The sequence below is a fragment of the Molothrus aeneus genome, chromosome 6 (assembly GCF_037042795.1).
Source record: "Molothrus aeneus isolate 106 chromosome 6, BPBGC_Maene_1.0, whole genome shotgun sequence".
NCBI classification, from domain to species: Eukaryota; Metazoa; Chordata; class Aves; order Passeriformes; family Icteridae; genus Molothrus; species Molothrus aeneus.
Window position 1 is genome coordinate 26195440 of NC_089651.1, and position 26751 is coordinate 26222190.

Consider the following 26751-nt stretch of genomic DNA (forward strand, 5'->3'; position numbering starts at 1 on the left):
CCAACGTGAAGAACGTGAAGTCCAATGTGAAGAAAAACCTGAATTAATAATGGGGCATGTAAGGAGTAAGAAATACTTCATATTTTCCTCTGTCAAGCAGCTCTGCAATAGAACATGAAATCCATTATCACATTTTCAGTGCTCTGTTTGAAAACCATTAACACAGAGCGGAAAAAAATTAGAGGAAGTGTTACCTTCTTTCATCTGAATCAGATTATTATCAGACCAGAAAATATCAGTGCTGTCTCACAATTTCCATGTGGGCAGTAATAACTTCTCTTTTCCTGAAGTTTGCTGAAACTATTGTACAGTTATTCTACAGGCCATAGTAGAAATGTCATGACTGATGGATTTAAGAGCACAGGCCAGTTCAGAACCCCTGAAACCAGAGGCTGGTGACACCATTCCCTTTTCAAGTTTCTGGAGGGAAAGAGGAACCATGCTCACTCCACCTGCTACATATGTATTAACAGTACTAGGTATGCAAGTGAGCTGCAATTACTGGCTTCTGTGATCATACAGAAATCCAGGGACTTCTGGGCAGTCTTAGAAACAGAATTAATTTATAAGCATGAATTGACTTCTTTAACAGTAAAGACAGTTACTGTGCATTGGAGTGAATGAATGTCATATACAAATCAGAAAAATATAGAGAGATTGTATGTTCTGCAGGGACGTATGGGCTCTACATCTGAGGGGAAGGGAATGACCCATGGCTTAGTGCTGTAATTAAAAGGCAGAGTCTTGTGTCTGAAAGGTCCAGCTGTGCAAGAAAAGCTGAACTCAGTTTAGGAAAAATTTATCATGTCTGCATTTGAGTTTAGGCTTCACACTACAGTCATAGGTGCATAAATAAAAGAAGAGACACCTGATTTTCCCCTGCCTTAAAGTTTCTGTTATCAATCCTGTTTGCTGAGCAAGATGAAGTCACACTGGCAGCGAGCTATGCTCAGACAACAGGACCCTAAATGGGGGCACAAATGATACACAAAATAAAATCCAGTTTTAGCCGTGAGGGAAAGAAGTGCTAGATCCACTGTTCAGATCTGGCCAAAAAGAAACTTTGGCCTTGGCTCTGAGAGCACCAAGCCCTTCTCTATATTATAGGGCAGACTGCTACTGAACTCAAGGCTAGATTCTCTAGCTTCAGGGCTACAGGCTTTTTATTCATGTTTGTGATGAGTACTCATTCCTTCCCTAGAATAGAGAAAAGAAGTCAGCCACTGAGAAAAGAACTCAGCTGTAGCTTGCACATGAAACTACAGGGTTTCCAAAATACTGTGACCATCAATGCTATGTTTTGACACTTATCTGTGCAGAAAGCAGAGAATAATTATGTCTCAGATACCTCATCGTCCTGCAAGTCCTCTTCCAGATAGAGAATGTCCTTCAAAGCAGCTGCAACCACCTTCTTCCTCTTGCGAATGAAATCCTGTTCCTGGGCACACAGATCAAACCCCAGGCGTACATCTAGGTCTTCCTGGCTGCAACAAGAATCAGGTATCATACATCACATTTGTAGTCTAAGCCAGCATCTTAATTGCTTTACTTCATAAATAGACATGCCTTCACTACCAGGTCTACATAAAGCAAAGGAGGAAGATATTAAATGTTCTGTTTTTTTCTTGGAGAAAAACAGTCCATCTGCCTTTGAACTGAAAGGATTTTTTTTCTCCCTGCCAAAGATGCCTGGAATTAAATATGGCTACAAATGGCAGCCGTTCCTTTTCAGACATAAATCCAGAAGCCTGCAGAGGGCAGTGTTTCAAAGGTGCCTTTTAAAAGTTTTGTGAACTTCCACTGATACCTGAGAAACGTTCTACTGAAGTCGTAGATTTGCATGATCAGATGTTCTTTTGATGCTTAAAAGCTCTACATTTGTGGTTTGAAAGCTGCTGTGAAAATCTTGCATAGGCTTCTAAGGAAGAATTCAAATGACAGCTGTAAACTGTGTGTTTATTTCATAGTATATTTACTGAAAATAAACATCATGATGGAAAAAGCACCTACTTTTCTGGAAATTCTCTTTTGTTACAATATGGAACATAATGTAACATAGCCATCTTATAAATTTTACTAAGGCCTGAACAATATTCCAAAACACACAGTGTGTTTCCTCCTTTAGAAATAAGCAATCACTTCACTAAGTTTATTTACATGTATCTCTTTGAGTAGACATTACAGCAATAAATGCAGGTACATTTATTATTTCATTTTTTTTTCACATCTTAGAGTATCCAGGCACTCTGATTTTGATCTTTCAGTGGAAGAAAACAGTTAAAGGGACCTTTTGGGAAACAGAAAGTGTTTTTTCAATCAGCTTTGAAATGTTGCTTTTATTGAGAATCTGCATTTGGCAATAAATAGTAGAGATATCAGCATGTCTACAGTAGCCCTTGCCATGTAATATTGATTGCAGCACAGTATGAATAGAAAATTGGTGTTTTCTTTATAAAACCTTTTCTTAACTCCCTCTCCCATTACAAAAACTCTATTGCTGAAAATCTTTGCATTATGTACTGAGTGTATTTTTTTTTTATAGTCTGAAATAAGGATGGACCAGCATTCAGGACAAAGGCAGTAGTAACAAAGAGATTGGAACTTGATTTACAACTATCTAAATACAAAGAACCAAGGGGAAAACAAGGCGAAAACCACAGGTGTCTTACCATTTTTTCACCTTAAGGAGCAAATCAAATTTTCTGTGCTGAAAATTGAAAAGTAAAATGATGAATATTGATATTTTGTTTAAAATAGTCCCATTCCCCCACTCAGACCGAGACACAGATCTTTTGGGTCATCATTATACCTACAAAACTCTGAATCTCAAAAAACTGAGATCTCTTCTCAATATTTCAATAGTAACCAGAGATGTGCACTGATTTAATAGATAAGACTTTAGTACACTATCATCTGTAGTCCCCATCTTATCTCTCTCATAAAACTCAGTGTAGCTTGCCTGGTACTAGTTAGCTGCACAAATAAATACCAGAAGAGCTGCAGTGCTACAGCTCACCTCCCTGGAAGGATCCAGCACTGAAGATGGGTGCTGAAACCAGAGTCTTTCACACAACAACGTCAGGTACAAGGGGAAGCCCGAAAGGCTGAGCACCCCACACATGTGGCTCAGGTTTGCTTCCTGGGACAGTGTGCCAGGACTCACCACTCTGTCCCAGTGCACCCAGTCACCTCCAGCCTGGTTAGTACATGGACAGTACAAGGAGCATGAGCAACAGCTTAGATATTTTTCTTCTTCCCCCTTTTCCCATGGATTTCCCATTTTATTTTGCTTCAAATAATTCACTTCACTATGCATTGCCCTAGGTTGGAGGGAAGTTAGAAAACAACTGTCTCTGTAAAAAGAGAACTGGCCCTTGGTTTCTGCTTCATGCAAATCAGAAAGAATTTTAAAAAGCTTGCAAAGGATTCCTCATGGCCAGCAGACACTCACCTCACCAACTACTTCCTGCTCGGAGGGGAGTGACTTCAGAGGGATTGTCAAGGGGACACTTCTCCTCCTTGGTCCACATGACATGCAAGCACACTGAAAAGGAGCATGGAGTGCTTTTTGGTTAAAACAGAAATGTTCTCCTCTTGCTCCCTATTCACACATAAATATCAGGTCATAGAACTGTCTGTGTTGTCTACCATTTTCTGGGGTAACGTACAAAGGTGGGAAGCTTCCTCTTCTTTCTGAGTGCAACATCCAGGGAGGGTTGCTTGTATCTGGCATAGTGGAAGAAAGTGGGATCTGGGAGAGGGGAGCGGGAGTCACAGCCCACTGAAACTGTCTGAGTTTCTTCAAAGGATCCTCTCACCGTAAATGTTAGCTCATTCTCTAAAACAATGAGAGAAAATGCATACACAAAGTTACTTATAATTGTAAAAAAAAAGAGAGAGAGGAAAAAAAGAAGCAAAAGGTAGCTTTGAACAAATTCCTTCTCCACTTCCTTTGTATTTGGAAAACTATCTTCTAAAAGTGATCCAAACCCCAAACATTTCAGGTGACTGTGTCATTATAATGTGCTGAGCAAGGAGTCAGATGGGAACGTGATATGGAAGGCACTGAATTTTAGGTTGCTGCTTTTCTGTTGCAGTTTCATCATGACACAGTGAATACAACCAGGTACTTTGCATGGTAAATCATCCTCATCCCAGGCCAAATAATGAGCTGAAGTTCTCAGTCCCCTAAAACAAGATCTGACTCTTATGAGCAGCAGATGACCCTATTTATATGAATAGTTCAGCTAATCCTGCCAGTGTGCATTATGCATGCTCTGAGGTTGCCTACCAGATCCAGCCCCTCAGGGGATGTGGGCAGAGGAGCTTCTAGACTCTGAATCTTGACCAGGGTCAGGCAGGAGCCAGCTGCTGAGTGGCTAACCCCTGCAAAAAATGAGGTGTTTCTGTGCACATGCGTAAGTTGAAGTGACAGAGATCCTGAGCAAAGTTAATGCTATAATATAACTATAATACCTGAGAAATTAAGCTTCTTCAGGGTTCAGCAGTACTGCAGCAGAGGTTTGCAGAATCTCAACTTGGGTTTTAGATACCTTCTGTATAATCATCTGATTCTAGTTGTTTCTAGTCTGGCACGAAACTCCCCATGAAGTCAGAGCCCTGAACTGCTGCAGGACTGGTGACATTCCCTACTGCAAATTTTGTACAAATCACCTTAGATGTGACCAATTAATGCCTTAGTATTTTGCTGATGCAATGTCCAGGCCTTGTTAGAGACAGTAAAATCACCAATAATTATTTTAAGAAGTAATAATCTTACCTGAAAAATGCTTCTTTTGCCTCCTGCTGTCCAAGTGAATTTCCAAACAGGCTTCTTCACGACACTATGGTAGGTGTGATGAGGACAGATTAGATAACTCACTAGCTAATTATTATCTAATGAGTTATCTAATTAGATAGCTCATCCAGCCATCTCACCACCAGTGCTGACAGATGTTGAAAGGATCATTGTAGGAAAGGTCATTGTTTGAAGGGGAGAGGCCTGCTGTGTTGGACACTTTTGCCAGACACAGTGAATGTGAGAATTAATTTATTGTTGCATAAGAAGATGGTGCTATGCTAAACACGTTTTCATTTTCAATGGATGCAGACAAAACAAGGGAAAATTATAATTTTGATCTTAGAAGGCACCTCTAAGATCATGCTGTTCTCCTTAAAGATAAAGCTCCTAAGAGAAAGTATCACTAAAGAATGAAGACCTGCAATGTTTCCCTCACTGACATTATAGTCAGCTGTGGTAAGGAATGATGTGGTAAGGAAAGAATATAAATGAACAAAACATTATTTTACCACTATTGCCCCATTTGTGATGATGGTTTCAGGAGTACCCTGGCTGGAAAACAAAAACAAACAATATATATTTTATAAACAATATGTTCTGGATACTGTCCTGAGCAGGACACATTATTCTCTCTAAATTTTTTATTACTATTTTTTTTATTACTCCTTCTTGTGATTTCTGTAAGAATACTCCATTGACACTAGATGACACATAATGACCCAGCAGAAATTATTAAATTTCCAGGTGCTATAAGGCACCTGGAAAGTCCTTGCAACAGCCTTAGTAGCACAGGCATGACACAAATTGGGTAGCAACATTCTCCTCAGCCATGAATTTCCCAGAAAACACTGTCCAGTGAATCTGCAGACTTACTGCAGTGGGGTTTGCCAGCCAACTCTGAACTATGTAAGTCAAAAATCTTAAGAGAAAGTCACAGAATTAAAAATTCTCAACTCTTCTCCACATCATGGCATTTTCCCTTTCATATAATGATTTTTAATGCACATATTAAGTCTGGAAAAACTTGTCTCTGGCTATTAAGGTGGTACTGGATCTACAAAAGGTTTCCCTGCACTAATGCAGAACTCCAAGCTGCCAACAGTAATGGGGTTTTACTCACATGGTCTCCAATAAAAACTCAACTTCCAGCTCCTCCTTCCCCTGAAAATAAAAAAAGAAGCTGTCTCAAGTAGCATGTGTAGAGGTTACCAAAGCGACCTTAATTTTTGCAAGCACTGTGTCATTTACCTTTAATGAGTAAAAATATTCTGTTTTGTACTTGCTTTTATCATTTTATTAAATGACAGAAGCAGCTTCTTCTTCCCAAGGAACTCAATCGTACTTGAAGAATGAAGGGTCTTTGGTGCTTGTAAATCTCCCTAACAAACCTATTTCACACTTTCTTCTCTGCCAGCTGCCATGTGCTGGCAGAGAAGAACACGATATGCTAAGGCTTAGTGTTTAGGAAAGTATTGTGGAAACAGGCCATTTCCCCGTGCTTGCATTGTTTTGCTTTTTATAGTCTTTGTGAGGATTACATAAACTGTTATTTTCTATCTGGTTATTGAAAGTGCAAAGCTTCCCTAAAATTGCATCTGCTCTGGGGCTTGCGAATTTGGCCATGACCTGTGCAAAAGGAAACCAACAGGAATTTGAGGAGGCCATCTATTTTGTCACTGATGTGCAGTTTCCAGGATGTTAATAAATTTTGCTACATCTTTACCACCAAGCTGGTCCTGGTGGTAAAACCAGAAGAGACAGTACAGCTCTTTAACAGAGGGGAGAGAATGGACATCAAGGCTGTCTGACAGAACTCTCACCTCTGGGGTTAGTGGGAATGCTGTAAAAACTCTTTCCCCAAGGGGGATTTTAGCAACATCAAAAAGCACAATTGCATGGTCGTCATCGTGAATGATGTCATCATCAGAAACAGTAATTTCCAGAACATTCTAGGAAAAGAAATGAAAAATATCCAGTTCACTGGCATGTATGGCATACAAGAAATATGACATTCTGCAGCTCTTCCAGGTTTAGTGTCTGCTTTACAGAGAGGAAATAGAAAATAATTGATGAAAAAGTGTGAGAAGGGAGAGTAAGAAAGCAAGTATAAAGAGCCAGGTCTTAGTCTTATCAATTAAAGCTGAACTGAGATCTCTTTTGAGTCAGCTGTTGTGCTTTTAAATAGATCTCATAAAAAATGCAATCTGCTAGGGAGGAATATGAATTACCAAAAGCCCTATATTGCTTTATATCAGCAGGGGCAATAGAGATTACTTCATATCAATAATCACTCTTCTAGATCCTTGGACCTGCTGCTTTCAGCCACCTGTTCACAGGTATTTGAGTGTAGTTCAATTATCAGCAGCAAACTGAGTAAAGATCTTTATCATACAAGAATTTGGCATCATCTCCTGCCATTACTTCATGTCCTTTTAGAAAAAATGAGTTTTTCTGTTACAGTGTAATTTTATATTTTCATTTCAGTTTCCCTGTGTTGTCACTGTCATGGGTCCCATCAGCCTTCCCCAAGGAGGTCAGACTTTCATTACCCATATGTAAATAACAACAGCTATCTGTTAGGAGTAAATTGGCTTCCAGCAAAGCCAGAATTGCTTTGCTTCAGCTTGTGTGGGGAATTTTAAGTAAACTCAGAAATGCACTAGAAGATACTTCTAGTTTAGGGGTTTGGGGCTAAACTGAAAGACACTGCACAGAGATTAGATGAAAAAGAGAGGTTTTGGGTTGCTTACCTTGACTTTTCTCTGTATCCAGAAGTAGAAAGTTTCATTCCACACAGGATTTCTGCAGTTTTTGATGGTTTTGGTGTGGAATATCTCATCTGAAGCTGTTGGCAACCAGAGCCTCACATAGCAATCGGATTGGCTTACTGTAGAAACACAGGCAGAAAGTATCTGGCAGAGGAGGCATGATACAAGAAGTGGAGACATTGAAATGTTCTATCGCTTAAACATGGGTGAGAGATGACCAGTTCTTTCTGATAAACATTGGCCAAAACCAGGAAGATAAAAATCACACTGCTGCATAAAATTATTTTGTTCATCTCAACACTATTTTTAATAAGCAGTGTATTCAAACGATTATGCATAATCTTATACATTCAAATAAAAAATACAATCCTAGCTAACAAATAGAGTAGTGTGCATATTCAGAAGTCTTATATTGCTCCATATTAACAAAATTTGGCAGGCAAAACCAAGACAGAGGCAGCACAACATCAGTTTCAGACCCTGAGAGGGATTGCACATAAATTGTCTCTGTAGCAGTTGAACTTTGTGAGAAATACCAAAAGAATCAGATTTAAGTCTGATTCAGATAGTAGATGTCTGACATACCTGGTTATTCACTCTTTATGACAGAAAATTAATTACTGCAGTGACCTTGATCCTCATCTCCCTAGGCGAGGTAGGAAAGGAGAGGCCTACCAGCAGTACAATTGCTGCTTCAGGAGCCTTTTCCATCAGCCTTGGTGTTTGCTGATGCTAGAAAGACCAGGAATCTAATTCCTACTTCACATTTCTTTCCACATCTCTTCACTTCAGGAAAAGTGAAGTGGCGGAAAGGATTTGCATCTTGTGGATGGAGGAAGTGGAGTGAGGCTGCACTTGCTCTAAGTTACCATCTCACATAGATCCTGAACCAAGTGAACACCAAAGAGATTCTCAGACCTTGTACAGGAAATTTTCCAGTGGCAGCTAGAAGGGTTGATCCATCCTGCTCTGTAAACACAGGCTTTTGCCAGAAAAGAGGAGGAGTCTGGTGCCATGGCAGTCAATAGAGAGTCAACCTCACAAGCAGGGAGAAGAGCACCTACCATCTGTAAGCATGGTACAGGTCTTGAGGCAGCTCCTCAAGGTTTGAAGTGAATTCATCCCCATGTCTTTGTTCAGAACACATTGCTTTGGGGTATTTTGCCTAAACATAAGGTGTTTATTTTTAGGGGCCTGAAATCCAGAGACCCTGTGACTGTGACATCCTCAGGGGAAGATGCCTGTCGATTAGGGAGATCCCCATGTAACACTTCATGATGTATCTTGAAGGCGTTTCTTGACACTGTCAGGAGTTTTCTCTCTAGAAGGTAGTAGACTTGCCTGTCTTTGAAATTATTTCCACTGAAAACAGAATCTCAGATTTTAACATGATGGAGGTGATGGGATAATACGTTGACTTTGGCAATTACCAGTACAATACTTAATTTATTAGGAGTGGGAGGGCTCTGTTTGTTGATCTGTCTGATAACTGAAAGTTCTTCCCTCTCTGTGCTGCCCGACAGCCTGCTGAGCTGTGATGTACTAATCCTGATAAATGGTATCACTGCCTCTGATCTACAGAGCCTGTACAATAGCCAAGAACTAAATGTGGCTTCAGGGCACCTGGAGCATCCCTCCTCTCATTAATGCCAATCTCAAGTGTTTCAAAAACATGAATCCAGCATCTCCAAAACTGCCAAAGCTGATGAGAGGGGGATGTAATTCAGAAATTAACATTTCTGAACTGATTTAATGCAAAGTCCTTCACAGGAGGAGGCAAAACCCCAGCACCAGGATGGGCTGAGGGCCGACCAGCTGGACAGCAGCTCTGCAGAAAAGCATCTGTGCATGTGAGGTTGAACACAAGCCAGTGAGCTGTCCTGCGGCAAGCGAGACCAGCAGCTGGAAAGGAGTGGGCTGCATCAGGAGTGCTGCCAGCAGCTGGAAAGGTGGTCCTTCCTCTCTGCTCAGCGCTGACAAGGCCGCATTTCTGGGTTCCCCAGTACAAGAGAGGTAAGGATATGCTGAAGTGAGCTGAACAAAAAAGTCCAGAAAGAGAACGGAGCAATGGATCATCTGCTCTGTGGGGAGAAGCTGAGAGAGCTGAGACTCTTCAGCCTGAAGCAGAGAAGGCTTATGGGGTCTTATATATTTGTGTAAATACCTGATCAGGGGAGAGGAAAATTAATAAGTCTGAGTCAGACCCTCCTCTGTGGTGCCCAGTGAAAGGTAAAAGGACACAAACCAATATGCAGGGAATCCCACTGAAACATAAATAAAAATTTAACACCACCACACACTGTCACAGATTGCCCAGAAAGGTCGTGAAGTCTCTATCCCTGGAGATGTTCAAAACCCAAATGAATGTGGCTCTGAACAACCTACTGAAGCCAATCCTGTGTACAGCAGGGGTCTGGACTTCACAATCTCCAGAAGTACCTTCAAATCTCAGCCACTTTGTGAGATTCTGCTGTAACAAGGCTAGTTGGTCACAGACCTTGAATATGGGGTGAGGTGATACCACTAGGACAAAGAACATTCTCTTCCTGGGAAGAAAGGGGACTACGCCACATCTGATTTTGCCACAATTCATCTACAGTCCCTACCAATGTGGAGATGTTATTGTTTTCCATAGGATTCCTGTGATTTTCTGTGTTTTCCTTTAATTTTACAGACAGTATTCCCATGCTGTGGTTCTAACTGAGCTTAAGTATTTCTGTAGAAGGGGCACTTCACTTGAACTGAGACTAAACTGTGAGGCAAACAGTGAGATAAAAAAAAATAACAGGATAGTTGAATGTATGCTGAATACTATGATAATTATGATACCATTATTATATGGAAGCCCTTGAAATGACTAATCACCTTACATTGCTCTCTCTTATCCCTGAAAAAACTGAAGGAGAGCTACTGAAAATGTTCCAGTTTATTCATTGCTACCTGAGAGCTAATACAAAAAAATTCTATTTACATTTTCTTCATGCTCCAGTTGTAATGCAGTTGCTGGGCTTTGTTAGCAGTTTCATGCTATGCCAGGCCCTTACTTTAATGCACGTGTTGCAACTTCCCTGATGACATAATGTCACCTCATGTGAATGCTGAGACATTTGAACTCACGGTCTCTCTGAAAGTCAGCACTAAGTGACCCTGGTGTCCTTTTCCAATTTGCAGTTTCTGATTCAATTTTTATGATGGCGAGAATCCTTCTCAACTCTGTCTGACAGCTAAAGATCAGTTAAAAATACAAGACCAAAAGAAGAAGTTCAGAACTGCAGGTATGTGTGCTAGTCTGTGAAAGTACAGTTCTGTGAGGTGCACCTGAGATGAGCCATCATGTGCTAAAATCACTCATCTCCATCACAGGTAAGGAGAAAATTACAGTGCTGAAAAGCAAAGCATATAAGAAAAACTAGTTTCATAGGAACAATGAAGGTAAACTACAAAATCCTATCTGTCCTGTTACTGCATTTCGTAACACCAAAACAAAGAAATAATTTTCTCCTAGTGAAATGTTCTTCACCTGCACAGACAGGTTCTCCTTGAATCCTAGTTTACTTCAGTTCACCTAAGAGGAGGAGGAGAAGTGCTCCCATTTCTCAATTGCTGGACATGATCTTTGGGAACATTTTCCCTCACCAGCTTAGTACAATACAAACAGTATTGAGGATTTACCTCCTACTGCTATCTCAGAGGGGATTTGGACTCAGCTAAGAGCTCTACCAGTATTCTGGTGCAACACTCATTTGTAAGCACAATATTGCTCTCTGTGGCTTACTTGTGGAAATAACAAAAGCTCATAGGTGAACTGTGCTTAATCAGTGATGTCTTTGACCAGGGATGAACAGAGTCCTCTTGTGAATGAGCCCTTTACCCAGTCCAGCCATTTAAGTCAAGTGGCAAAGTACGATTTTCTCCCTGGAGCAGATTCAGGGGGTTCAGTATGTGCTCCCAGCTCAAAGTTTCATACCCTGGGTCACCTCCTGTGCCACTGTGCTCCCACTTGCTTTCCTGGGACAGGGCCATTAGTACCACCAGCACTAGCTGTAATCTCCCTATATTTTTTTTTTCACTTATTTTCTGTAGCAAAAATAACCCTTAATGTCTCTGGAGAATGACTCTGATTTGCAAAGGTTCCAAGTGTACTGTTGCAGAACTGACTCATTTCCTCTGAAGGGGTAATATAAAAGCTTCCACAAAATAATTTCATAAGACCTTAGAGAACATAGTCTCTGAGCTCCTCTTTTATAAATACAAGAGATCTCTCTTCATTCAAAGGGGAAAAACCAAAGGAAGATCTGAAAACAGAAGGAAGAGTTGAGGAAGAGGAGTGATTGTTCTGACATCCCAGCTAAGACTAACAGGTTTGTTTGAACAACTGAGAAGGTTTCTACATGCGCCAGTTTTCTACATCAGAAAATATACTGGAGTGCAGTCACGTTTCAGCCCAACACTAACTTTCCTGCCTCAGCTCTGACAGCCTCTTGATTTGGCAAGACTTCTCTCAGAGAAGTTACTGTGTCCCAGAAAAAAAAGCACCTGTCAACCTGAAGCTCACTCTGGGTAATTTCTTACTGGGACGCAGAGCTCAAATTCACCCCTGCAGTCCAGGGAAAGCATTGCAAACACTCAGCACCACTGAGGCTAAATGTGTCAAGCCAGACCTGACACCACCACTCTTCACCTCAACTGTGTTAACGAGCCTGAACATGCTCTCCAACAGCAAAGGTCATCTCTTGGAATGTGGAATCAGCTGGTACCCACGTAGGCTGCCACTGCTTCAGACAGGAGTACAGACAGGTCACACAGACCTCTTTACTCAGATCTTCAGGATCAGGTGAGATCCAGTGGAGTCCAGCAGAGCTTTGCTCTTTCACATGGCACTAAGTAATGGTGGAGAGATGACATAACTGCAGGTCTGTTCACCTGTGCTAAGGATCTGGAAGATGTTTTCTTCCACTTCTGTTGCCTCAGGGCAAATCCCCTCTCAATGCCTGGGCTTCAGGCATGCCAGATGGGGCAGATCCCCTCACTGATCCTCTGTTTGTCTGTGGGGCAGGTGTCAGATTCAGCCACGGGGTTTAGAGGCTGCCATAAAACAAACACTAATGATGGTGAAAATGGGGCAGGCTGGGAGCTTGGTGCAGCTCTATGTGGCCACCCAATAACTTACTTGTTTAAGGAGAGCAGCTGGAAAGTGTTGGAGAGTCTGTGCCACCATGGTCCTCCTCTCCCATCACCCAGCTCCTTTTACTTTCTTTTGGGAAACACTGGAAGGGGTATCATCAGCAAGAAAAGAAGCTAATAGACTATTTTCCCTGTCATCCTGACCAGATATTCTTCCCACATATGGGGAGCTCTGTAGAAGAAGTGACACTATGAATAGAGTTAGGAAACATGAGCTTTTGTAAAAGCTCTAGCACTGACTTCCAGCTGAGAAGGAGCAAATGGACACACCAGTGACCTAAAAAGTCACTATTTTACCAAAGGCTGCATGCAGTCTTGGACTGAGGAGGAGAACACCACTGCAAAATAGACACCAGACTGCAAGAGACTCAAACTTTAATGGGATTTATTCCTTTCTAGTCCCAGTATCACCTTCACAGCCAAGCTGCATAGAGCACTGGAGCCTGGTGATGACACTCAGTGCCTGCAGAGCAGCAGGATGAGTGTAAGTGATCTGATCTGGGTGCCTTTCTCTCTAGTGCCCACAGTGAGATCAGGTACTGCCAGAAATGTTTGAGTCTGACCCATGATTACTAATTGGCATAAAGGTTAGTTAGGAGTACAGTGAAAAATAATTAGCTCAGGTTTGTCAAGAGCATTTGCATGGTAAGATAAGACAGAAACCAATTATATGTAGCACGAAGCAGACGCTGGAGAGGAACATCACTCGTATGGAGGAGACCACAAAAAGGGTGGGGTGACAGCAGGGATATGAAAGGGGCCAACTGACTCATTCAGGAGGAGTGAACTGTTTTCCTCTTGGTTTAATTTTTTTATTTGTGCGCCAAACTCCATCAGCATGTGTTGTCTACAGGCAAAGGTGTAACACAGGCAAAGGTGTAACATCAGATTTCAGGATAAACTTGAATTTCATCCCAGGCTTGTGAAATACACATCCCATGAATCTTGAGGTGCATATTTTTAAAAAAACCAGCCAAGATTAAGTTGGGTGCACGCGATCATGAGGAATATCAGTGTAAATATACAGAAGTAGTGTTTCCTGAAGCCAGGATTTGGCAAGTAAGTCAAAGAAAAACGTAGAAACTCCATGACCAAATGACCTGGTGTGACTGCACTTGCAACAAACAGAGAAAAACATGGAATGGAGCACTGCACATGCTGAAAAAGATGGGAAGCCAGCATTGAGGTAGAAAAAGCAAGTCAGAAGTGGCTGCACTTGATTGAAAAGGTGGCTTGTTCCTGGATTTGATACAGGGAAACTGAAAATTTAGGGAAGTCTGACATATGTTATTACAAGAATTGCCAGTCTTCCACAGATATTTCACAGTCAGATAGCATCTGTATCAGATGCTTCTGATCAGTTTTCCAGGGGAAAGATCATATTGCTGAAAAAAGGCTATCTAAATATAATTTTATTATTCTCATTAGCACACAGAAGCAGGTCTAGTTATTTTAGTTTTCCAATATTTCAAATGCATTAAAATGTTAAAATAAAAACGCTAAGCTAAAAGAACATCAATAGCAGTGCAAAATCAAGCACTTGAAAGGTACAATATATCTTTTTTGAATTGTACCTAAGTTTTTAAATTCCAGAGTATCACACTATTTTTTCCTGTGAGACTTCAACTTCTTTGAAAGCAGAGATAGGTTGTTACTTAGTCAACAAAGAGCTATCTGATGTTTTTTTATCTTCCTTGTTCAACAGCATCCTGGTATACAGCACTTCATTCTATGACATCTTTAAGAAACAGTCTCCAACAGGCTCACAGATTAGCTGGGGAATTACTGACAGAAAGAAAAGACAATTTTCTTCACCCACTGGTCTCCAAGCCTTATTTACTGGTAATTAACAAAAGAATCTGAAAATATTTCCCAGTGTTTCTAGGCCTTACTTAACACCTTAATTAAAATCTCTCTACAATACTAGGAGATTCAAAATGAGCACATCACCTAAATAGATAAGAGAGAAACAAAAGGTATTGGAGAAGATATTCTGCTTTGTAGACAGGGCAACAGAGGCACAGAATGTTTTGATGTATAAATTTACCTAAACTTCTTATGCAATAAGTCCATGAACAGAGCTAAAAACTGAGCCCACATGTCTTAAGCTCTAGTCCAGGGGTGTACATTTTGGTGATAATAGGAATTTTCAAAATGTCTACAACTCACTAAGTGAGACTTCTCAGAAATCTCCCTGTCCTCAGGATGGAGGACAAGGTCACAACTGTAACCCTGTTTTCTGAGGATGCAGCATCATTTTACTTTGTGTGATCCCTTTGCATAAGCAGCTGAATCATGGTTCTTATCTGGTTCAATTTTCATTCTAGATCAAAGGTGAAACTAAGAAAAATTAAATCAACAGTTCCAAGGAATGAAGGTGAGGTCTTGCACATATATGCATGTTTCATAGCTCTCAAAAGGAATAGAAATTAATTTGACCTTTTCTGCTATACTATAATATTCCTTCTATTTTCTGCAGCCCAATGTTACAGACAATGTGAACAGACCACTTCTCTCCACTTGACTGGAAAATTCACAAGGGTGACATTGACATCCATGGTTTTGAAATGCCAAAGGGAGTGAAATACGAAGGGATGGTGAGAAATTTTATCTGTAGGATTTTGCTGATGGCTTCAGCAAACTTCATCACGATCTCCCAAAAAGGAAAGAAAATATAAAACAAGAGGAGAAAGAACAGTATGATAAAGGGATATGCAAAACTGTGTAATTAGTGATGTGCCAAGTTCATGAGACACATGTAGGAATGGCAGGAGAAAATTTTCAGAGAAAAATCTCTGGGAATGTGAACCACCAGGCAAGGGCTGGTGGTCCAAGTACCACACATTTTCGCAACACTCTGCATGTACCATAGTCCCCAAAAGATTTCTGTTAGACATTTTTCACTGGGGGGGGCAAGCTGATGTCATGATGCTCAGGACAACCAAAGAATTAAGAGGGACTGGTGTCTAAGTATGTCAGCTCTATATTCCATGCATTTGTCATGGATATGTTATATAAAAATTTCTGTCTTTAAACTGGTGTTAAGATATTTTCAAGCCCCTGAAACAGCCAATTTGTCAGACAAATAATGTGGGAAAAAACCCAATAACCAAATAAACCTCTGATAATGCAAATAGATATTATGTGGCATAAAATGCCTTCAACTGTGATTTCTTACCTAGTATGACTTCAGTGTTTTGCATTTGTGCAATATCTAGCAGAAACAAGGGCTGATACAGTAATTTGAGAATGATGTAACATCAATAAAAAATTGTGTACTTACAAAAATCTGCCTGATGAGCATTTTTCAACTTTATGATTCTTACAGTGAGCAAGGAGTAAGGTGTCATTTCTTCCTGCTGAAAAAAAATAACAAAGGAGATGTATCTTAATGTTTTGAATATATGTATTGACTGTAACACAACCAAACACTGAAAAGAGCCAAGGTTGTGCTAAAGCTGTCTCTTTCAGTTGGCATCACAGCAAAAATATAATAGGCATCAAGATGCACTTTCTTCACAAACTTTGTTGACCCCTAAAGCCTGTAGCTATCTAAGCACAAAGAGAAGGTGTGGAAAGAGGATGAATAGGAAAGTTAAGTTGGTGTAAATAAGCTGAAAAAGTTCATTTAGCCAGTAACATTAAATTGTTCACATGACCATCAGCAGCCAATATGAGGACAAAATTCAGTGAATCTGGAAATCAGAAATGCTTCAAATCTGGTTTGTTATTGGCCAACAGCCTGTGTTGTGCTGTAGGTAGAATCAAGGCCTACACAAAAAAGTCTTCTTTTAATGCAGTGCTTGGATAATTAGAGAGAAGGGGGGATGTTTTTAAATTTTCTTGCTTGTTTTTAAAACAATAATTTTCACGAGAGTGGGATGACTAAGGATGAGTGTTAGCACCTCAGGGAATGTCTCAGAACTCCACAACACATGGCTTTGGACAAACAATCCTAGTTTGCTTTGTGGGAACAGAAGTTTTCCTTACCAAGGATGGTTATCTGATTGATGGACATGAAATAGTTTTGACTGCAATCCTTAATTTCAAAGAAGGTTATCTCCAATTCCTTGTTGAAGGTGCTAGACCTGACCATCTGGGTCTGTAGAAGTTGTGACAATCACATATGCTTGATGGATTTTACATCTTCAGAGAACATACCCATCATGTCCCCTAGCAGCAGCTAGAGCAAGCAGGGTATCAGCAAAAGGAAGGAGAAAACAGACAATGCCTACTATGGCTGCAGCACAGGTGGTTATATTGATTCTCTAACTGTGGGAACAAGTTGGGGAATATTTATCAAAACAGCTCAAGTTTATAGAAAGGAAAGAGAGTTGAATCATGATTGTCCTAAAGAGACTGAATGCAAAGGGTAAATCAGCACAGGGGATGGCTCCCTCTCTTACTGTTTAGGAACAGAAGCAGAAGAAAAGAAGGAATATCAGATTGTATTAAGTTCTGCAGTTAATGTATGATTATAGTAGTAAGAGGTCTTTGTTTGGTAGAAGTAACATAAAATGACTGCAGTGGATGTCTAAGGATGAGGCTTTGCAGGGGAAGAAAATGCAAACAGCCCTGAGGTCTGACTGCAACTGCTACATGAAGAGCTTTAATCTGCATACAAATATGTTATCATCAGATCCTGAACTGAGTATCTCCAACAAAAGGGGAAGGTATAAATAGTATATCTATAAATAATATGTATTTTAAAAAGTCACCTTGAGTTAGGCTATGAAATAATAAGGAAACTTTTAAGGACTTCTGAGCAAAGCACTAATGAAAAAAAAATTATAGCATTAAAATGAGGCAGATTCAGGAACAGGGAAGTGTCAGTTTGCAGTTCTAGTAGCAAGGATCTGTGTAAGTTATAAAATGGCCAAACTTATTATAATGTGACTTGTGTATGTGCAAAAAGATATTCAGACAAATAATACTGAAGGCACAGCATATAGTGGGCCAAGAAACAGATGGCCACTTCAGTGACCAATAGGTAGGTGGCCACTGATATTCAGAAAGAGCTCAAGGAGAAGTTCAGATAATGCAGAAGACAAATAGATCAGCAATTCTTAGTAAAGTCACAACATGCAACATCATCAAAAAGAAGGGATGGCTAAAGAAAGAAGCTGTTATAAAAGCTAATGACCAAAATTTGGAAAAGACAATCTGAAGTGAAATAGAGCAGAGCTGGTTGAAGGTGATGAAATTATTAGGAGATATTTTCTGAGGGACTTCAATTAAAATAACAGGGAGTAACTCTTGAGTGAAATGAGAAAGCACACACAAACGTGCTGCTACTGTGACAAAAGTTATAGCCTGATAAAAAGGTCAAAGTATAAGAAATCAGTGAGACAAGACAGTACATCAGCTGAAGTGTGTAGAGCGTTGGACCATGGGGAATCCCTCATGATAAAATTTAGCTTAACCTCTCAAATAGTTTCCAACTCTATAGAATGAAAGACGTGAAGGTCATCAAAGGAAATTGCACAAAAAATGCAGTAATTTCCAGGCTATGAAGTTAAAAAAATGGCAAGATTGATGTTTTTATAAAACACTGGGTACTTGAAAGGCACATTAAATAGAAGCCAGTGCCTAGTATAACCATCTTGCTTGCCCATGAGCTCAAGCTTATGATGAGGAATTGTACCAGAATGTCTTCAGTGAGCTGACTGTTAAATGCTAACACTTTTTGCTGCGAGGTACAGAAGCAGCACATCAAAACAAGTGGGCTAAGTGCCAAAAAAAATGCATTATCTTCATAAGGCTACAAAGAATAAAATATCTTGGCTTCTGGGTGTGTGTATTCCAAAACTGAAAAATAAATTAATCATTGTTGCTCAAAGTCATATGTAAGGCACAGGATATTTTACCTGGCTGTGTTCTAAACAGGGGAGGTAAGATCTCAGCTCCACACAATTGTGAATTGTTATTACATTCTCCTGAAAATTTAGCAGTGGAACATATTTGACTTTGCACTATAGGTAGGGAACAGCTAAATTCCATGCACAGCCCCAGGCATGTTTTACTAAACCAAACCCAGTAGTTATTCAGTTTATCACACAGTTATGCAAAGCCCTCTCAAATTGAAACAAGTACCTAGGCAAATGTTTGAGCATTTGCATTAAGGAAAGTTTATACCTGTTTACTTCTCCTGGAAGTCAAGGTCTGCTACAAGTATGTTATCATTTCTAATAGCTCTCTACTAATGATTATCTATGTAAGCTATGACTTAAAAAAATTGAGGCAATTACCAAAGCTACCCAGAAAACTCAATACCTGTAAGAGGCAGAAATTGGCCGGTTTAGACAAGTCTGTGCCTTTAGTGCCAGTTTTATGCCAAGATTTATTACAGAGGAGAGAAGGCATTCAAAACCAGAAGGTAAATAAAGAGTGTCTGAGAATGTCTTTGTTGTTAAATGCCTGTGCACAGCAAACAGAACTTTCAGAAATTCATTTGGCAGGAAGAAATTACAGCATGAATAATGAATTGAAGCTGTGGAAAGAGCCCCACAGCCCCCTTTACACTGGAGATTATGGCCACAGGATCTTTTTTTTTTTTTTTTTACCTGAAGTAGAGCATACTTCAGGAATGCTCTAAAACATATGCTGGATTCTAACAATCTTTATGTAACTGTAACTCCATTAGTGGTAAAGAGGGTTTGGTTGCTCTTAGCCATGGATATTCTAAACCAAAACAGAACTTCAGTATGAATACATTAAATCATTACAAAACTGCTAACGAGATTGGATCATCATTTTCCCCCAACAGCTGCTTTTCCTGCTTTAGTACATTCTGTTGCTGAGCTTTAGCATACACATACACATACACACACACACACACACAGAGCAAATTAGGAACACCTGAATGCCATGTCAGTTTTGGTTGTGCTACTTTGCCCTTACAACAAGTTTCACTCCCCACTGGTAGTTTGCACCTTTTGTACACTAATATCCATCTGTAGGAGCTGCCAGCATGTTGTTAACAAGACATCAGTTTGATCAATCAGTTTGATAAGGTTGTGACATACAAAGGCAAAACAGTGTTTGTAGTTTTCTGTTCATTTGGTACTCTGGTTACATGAAAAAAACCAACCAAATATATATGAGCTATAGATGCTTGAATCACGCATCATTTAAAATGTCATCAAAAGTAAGTTTTCTTTTCATTTGTAGCCCCCTTGTTTTACTTTGAGGCAGCTTGGCACAATGCCAGCAGCAAAAATCATCACTGATAGAGCTGCTATGTGTTTGATGCAACTTTGTCTCTGCCTGAGGCCCTGCAAACGTGTCCAGAGTTGTTCCTTCGTTGTGAGGAAGTGCACAGGGATCAAAGCGGGCATTTGTTCTGAAAACTGGCAATAATGACCAAACCTCAATGGTTCACCAACAACCAAGCTCTGACTTTCTGACTATGCCAACATTCTCCATTTGTTCTGGGTAAAGCTCTATGAAGTCAATAGGTAGCATTAGAAAAAAGCCAAAGTCAATCTCATTTTAACAGCAAATCAAGAACCTTTTCACTAAGAGATTTCCCTAAGGAATACAACTATGGAAATAACACATTCTATGTTATTAATACTATGCAGATGTTGCATCTAAATTAAATTTTCTTTCATTAAATATTCCTATTTCAACATAACTACGTGAATCTTTAACAACAAACTATAGGGCGGGGGGGGAAGATCCTACCCTTCTCAAAAAAGTATTGGTTTAGTCCCCTATTATTTTAGTTTGTAGAAATATGGTACCTTAGCATCATCACTTGGGGCTACATAGTGCATCATCCATTTTCTTTCTTCATTTTCCAAGGGGCTTGATTTTCTGCTTGAATGCTGCTGAGGGAAGAAGAACAGGGGATGAAAAAGAGAGTAAAGATCAATTTTTTTTTATTTAGTTCGATTCCCTACTGTAGCATTCCAGTGTGGAACATGCAGTTTGCACCTCCTCATTGTGGCTAATAAAATGAATGTACCAGTTCTGTGCTATATGGACAGATTCTGACTCCAGGTCCTGGTAACTGCAAATGTCCAAGAAAGGATAATCTTATTTTCTTGGAAATTTATATCCTATAGATAACAGGGGACTCAACCTGTTGTAGTCCAGGGGCAAATCTGAATCAAAACTCCAAGACTCCTGCCAGGGTTGCTCTGTTTTCCACTTACCTGAGATAAGGCAGAGGTCGATGCCATCAAGATCGCTGCTACATTAAAAGCAGCTGCTGTGAATGGCACCTTAGTACTGGGCTCCACAGGTGCCAGTGTCTCCTGAAACAAATTTACAATCTTGACGAAGTCTCAGAAGTTGCTGAACAGGTGTTTTATTGCACTGAGTCAGAGCTCCACCCCTCCACGATTTCTGAAACAGGAAAATTTCCCACCCACATTATTTGTCCAAAGAGCAGCTGCTGTAAGGTGTGAGCCTTCATATCTGCAGGTCTTGTGGCCGAGCAGAGCCTGCTGAGGGACCAAATTGTTCCCAGGTGGGGCTCAAGGAAATGCAGTAGCAGCTGTAACCTGACTGATGATATGATAGAGATCATCTACGTGAGATAGCCTTACAGTGACATTCTAAAAGTGATGATAGCAATAGCCTAATAAACACATCAGCATATTTTCTCCATGCAAACACCTGTATTCCATACATGATTACATCCATAATAAAAAATAAATTTAAAAACAGCTATGGAGATGATTGTTAGAATGAAGACATTTACATAGGAAGAGAATGAGAATTCTTTTGAAGGAACATTTTTCCCTGAAAAGTGCTGTTGCATCATGATTTCTGTGTACACACTCGATTTTCTTGTAGTGTTCCATCTCAAAAGAAATAAAAGAAAGTATGATAAGTAACATTTCTCTGCTCCCTAAACCACATTGTATCATTTTTCCATTTGAAATGTCTTTCTTATTTCTGGGCTCCACATTTAATACAGCATGCAGCTTAACAAATTTAAATGAGATTCAAACATTTCACCTTGAAAAACCATTAAATATTTCCACAAACTACAATATCAATTTCTGATGCAGAAAAGCTCCAGATTTCTTACCAACAGTATTGAAATTGTCATCTGGCTGGGTGTATTAGGAGATTATTGGAATTTAATGGACTGATCCAAAAATTTTTTGTTGGAATTTTTTTAATCTAATGAGGATCTGCATGTGTTCAGCACACCTCTAGGAAGCTCAGTGATTAAATTTTCTAAGACATTATGCAAGCATTATTAGGCCCATATACATTTGCATTGAAAGTCCTCCTGAATGATTAAAATTAGTGCTTATGAAAGAACATGAGATTAATAGGATGACAAAGCATCCTGCTTCCTCTTAGAGATGGGCAAACGTGTGAAATCACTGCCACTCTGACTGTGGGTATGAGTTTTGTACCAGGACCTTGACTAACAGAAACTAGAGACAAATGCAATGACTTCTAGAAGTCTCATTACATATTTTTCTTATGTGAACAGAGGAAACAATATAAAAAGTTGTTCTTACAAGAAGAACAAGTTAAGACAATTTGATCATCTTACATGGAGTATTCCGTCCTTCCAAAAGTTTGATTTCTTAGGTTTCACTTTATATCTGCATTATCTTTTTTTGTTGTTGCTTTTTGAAATAAGCACATTAATTTTATCACGAAATGCAAGTGCTAAGTTTGCTTTTAACTTCCTTTCTCACCTTCATTGTATTGAAATTTTCTGGAACTGCTTAACTGAAGCCAGAATTGGATAATCTACAGCAGTAAGTTAAGGAGAGTCACAAGTCTCTCCCATTCCTTGGCTGATGCTTTACTTGATGTGAGCACCTGCATTTCTGTAAAAAAAAGTATTAGAATCTTTTTTTTTCCTGTGAGAATGGTGACAAGAAGCCATTTAGACAAAAGTGATTGTAAACACAAAAGCACACACATTTTCTCTTTCTTCTGCTACTACCTACCTGTGTCCCTGGCTGAAGTACCTAGAAGAGTTTCAGCACCTCAACTGAGGAATGACAACATTTGTTACGGCTGTCAGATCGAGGTCATGTTTCTGAAATGTATGGAAGCTAATGGGTGTGAGGTTTTTACACGAGATCCTGTTTTCATTTCCCTTGTCATATTGCACCTTTGCTTTTAAGACAAAAGGAAATGAGGTGGGGGAAGAAGCCTTCAGCATTCCTTAGGAAGCTGACTAAAAGTTGCTTGTTGCCTGGAAATTAACTTTTCTTTCCTGACTCAAGCCTTCCCTATATGAAATTCTTGTTCTTTAAGCTCAAGTCAGAGGTGGCCAAAGGTACCTTTGACTCAAAGCTGGCACTGGTATTAAATTTCCTAAATTAGTTCAAAGTTCAAAATTGCTTTTTGCTATGAAGCACTATTCTTTTGAGGCAAACACATCCTTTTCACAAGGTGCGCACTTAGGATATACTTGACTATGACTTGACTTGACTAAGTCATCTGAAAGTTAAACTCATAGTAGAAGTTATTTGTGTTTTCTCTATATTGAGTCGATGAAAAAAAAACATGGCAACTGCAAGTAGTGACTAAACACCTCCACACTGGATTGTTCTGGAGAAGCCTTTATGTCGAGACCACACTTGACATCTAACTTCTGAACGTCTGAAGGTAGCTAAGATGAATCCCACCCTGGGTAATCAGCATGTCCTCTTCAGTCACTTGTTTCCAAAGTTACTGATGCTAAGGGAACCTGACATTGAGGAGCCTGGTTTTGTTGTTAGCACATGATTCACCCTGTTGCAATGTGAAGCTGCAAAACACCCTTGGGCAAAAGCTCCATTATAAATGAAAAATCCTCTCTGGTATCCCCAAAGAAGAAGTTTTGTGATTACCAAGGTGGCAGAGAATGCAAAATTCAATATGGCTAGTACCAGTACAAACTTCCAGCCATACTCAGGTTAAGGATCACCAAAGGCCCCCATGGTGGTGAAATAGGCAGCCTGACTTGGGACTGTTATCCATAAAGCACAGGCTGTGCAGCAGTAGCTCATGTCCTGGAGCGTTAAGGGAGTAATATCAAGCAGGGTTTTCTGTGAAATTCCAGGCTGCAATCTGCAGGAGTTCAGCAGCAACTTTATAAGCCTCTGAGACAAGTTTGGGATAGATGGGAAATCTCAGAGGGAAAGACTGACACGGGAGGGCTGCAACAACTCTCTGGGGAAATGCACTACTGACTCGTGGGGCAGAGCCCCGGTTGTCAAATGATACATTTAGTGCTGCTCAAAGAACAGAGAAACTTTGCTGGGCCATCCCAAGATACAACACTTACGGCAATTTGGGGGTCTATCTGCCAGCTGATGAGCTAGTGGTGAGACACAGTTCACCCAAAGCTGCCCTGCCTTGAAACGAATTTAATTTAAAGTTTTTTCTGCAATGATTTCTTTTCCCCTAACTAGTCTGATGGTGTCTTAAGACCACGATAAACACATTCTAAAACTACAACTACAACTGAGTTAGGAATTCAATATTAATGCTCAAAGACGTGGGTTGGATCCAATTTAATTATTAAAAGATTTATTAAAGTGACTGCTAAGGACAAATAAAAAATTAGATAGATTTTGTGTTTTCTTTCCACTTTAGTCAATCATTCTTCACGATTGCTCTCTTCAGACTCTTTCCCATCCTTTACAGCTTCTCTGCAGCCTACAGACTCTTCATTATGTCTCACCCCTATACCATGGGCTTTTGACATCAGGTGCTTCAGCACATTTTCCTCTCAGATTTTTCAGACCACCTTTCTGAACATAGAGGAAAGGGAGCTTCACTGAAATCCCTTCTGGTTTATTCCTGATTACTATCTTTACTAGAAACATCCATGTTCTGTTCAGGGAACAGGTAAATGGAGCTAATGTGCATCAGTATGATGCTTCAGGCATTGAAAGTATTATCACATTGTCGTCCATCTGAACAAAAGCAAAAATGATCAAGTCCAGATCATAACAATCCCCACAAGAGCAATGCTGAATGTCGTTCACAAGAATCAGGCTTTAATATGGCAATGACTGTGAGACTGTGCCTGATCCACATAGCTGCTTCTGGTTACTCATATGGTCTTTATTTGAACAAGATAAATATATATGTCATAATGAAAAAGGTATACATAAACATATTTATCTGTAATTCAAATATAGATTAATAGAATCTTTCAGGTTGGAAAAGACCTCTAAGACCATTGAGACTAACTGTTACTTTAACGTCACTGAGTCTAGTGGTGTTACTTTAACACCACTAAATCATGAAGGCATTAGAATAGAAAAAGGGAAATGGCTTGAGAAAATTTGGACCATAAGGTAAAATCAGCAGAAAAAGGAGTGCTTCTATTAACTTAAAATATTAACTTGATTTTAAAAGGTCTCTATGCTCCTCCCCATGACAAATAGTTTAGATATTTGTTCTTACACATACGCTAACTTTACTCAGACTCAGAAAAAATGTGTATTCAGAAAATATTTCAGAAACTCTCCCAGAAGTACTTAATGTCCTGGACAAATAGTGATAGTACCTCATATTTGCAGAGTTATTTGGTCTGTTTATTCTTTCACAGAACATAATCTCTCTTCTGATTTGACTCATAGAAGACCTGTGCATATGCAAAAATGCAATACCTCTTTATTATGGAGCTTAGATATCAATTTCTTAAATTAGTCTTTATTTGTAAGGCACACCCTGCCACGAGTATTCTAGTTCTAGACATTGGGACTGCTAAAGCAACTTATCCAGAAATAACTGGCCTCTAAACCTTTTCAGCTGTAGTGGGTTAATGGTCTCTTGCTATCTTAATAAAATCAGCAAGTGCTGGAGAGGTATTCCTTTGAGTTTACTATCCTTGTCTAACATATGTGACATCATAGGCTAACATCAGCTTTAAATTTCCAGTGTTCATTGCAGTTAGCTCCAAGGGATAAAGTACATTACAAAAAAACTAGTTGATACATAAATCTGTTGGTCACCAGAGCGCATTTCCTGACTATAGAGAGAAAAAGGCCATTTCCCATGAGAAGTGTTTGAGAGTCCCAGGCAAGATCAAGGGAACCTCAATGCAGTGACAGGTTCAGTCCTGATTCTGGCCATTCCTCCAAGCCTTTCCCATTGTTAAGCAGGCTCTCTTTTACCTCCTCTGTAAAAGCGGCCACAGCACCTTTCTGAGTGCATTGCCTTTCCAGCCAAGAGATGTATAGCCAGCATGCTTCAGCACACATCAGGAGACTGCTTTTCTCAACATGGCAATGCCTCATGATTTGGTATGATGAAATTCCTAATTTTTCTGTCATTTTCCATGTTACAAAAGATAATAGAACGGTGCATTATGAGACCACAGCTCACATCTGATGCAGATGTCCCCAGTGTGAGAGCCCTGGTAAGAAAACACAAGCTATGGGAAGAGGACATCCTTAGGGAAGGCATACCCAGAGGAAGAAAGGCTGCCAGCCACTGTGGGCATTTCCCACCCCATTTGCTGGCTGAAGAGGAAAAGGAAGCACAGGGTTAGGTGATGTACTCACTCCAGCTCATGTTGCAGTGCTGAAATTCCTTGTGTCCCTTCCTTGTATGAGAAAGGCCTGGCTGTTGCAGAAGCTCTCACATCCAGTATCTCCTTTGTGTGCTGTTCATTCATTGAGCAATCTGAACTCATGCGCATGGCAGCCAATCTTGCCCCATATACAACATGTTGTCACTGGGAAGATGGAATGATAGCCTTTCCAGGGCACCTGGTAGGTCATGTAAGCAGTGCTTAACAAAACCAGGCTCCGTTGGGAGTCAAAGCTGCCCCTTGTTCCATCTGAGCTATCACCGTGCCTCATGCCAGCTGCCCCTGGGATGGGGTCTCCGTGATGCTACAATACATGACTTCACATCGGCATTAACAAAACAGTGCCATTTCCTGGGGACTCCACATGGCTTCACAGTTGTCTCTGGAGCCAAGTATGGGAGAATTTGGGACTGGTAAGCAAAAGAGTCTCACCATCATTCCACATGCTCCATCTGAATAAAATACAAACCTGTAGGAAT

General features: G+C 40.0%; 1 pseudogene; it reads right to left on the reverse strand.

Moving 5' to 3' along the window:
• LOC136557663 (cytosolic phospholipase A2 epsilon-like) overlaps positions 1-26409 on the reverse strand; it is a 36816-nt pseudogene extending 10407 nt beyond the window's left edge.
• Between the last annotated feature and the right edge of the window lie 342 nt (positions 26410-26751).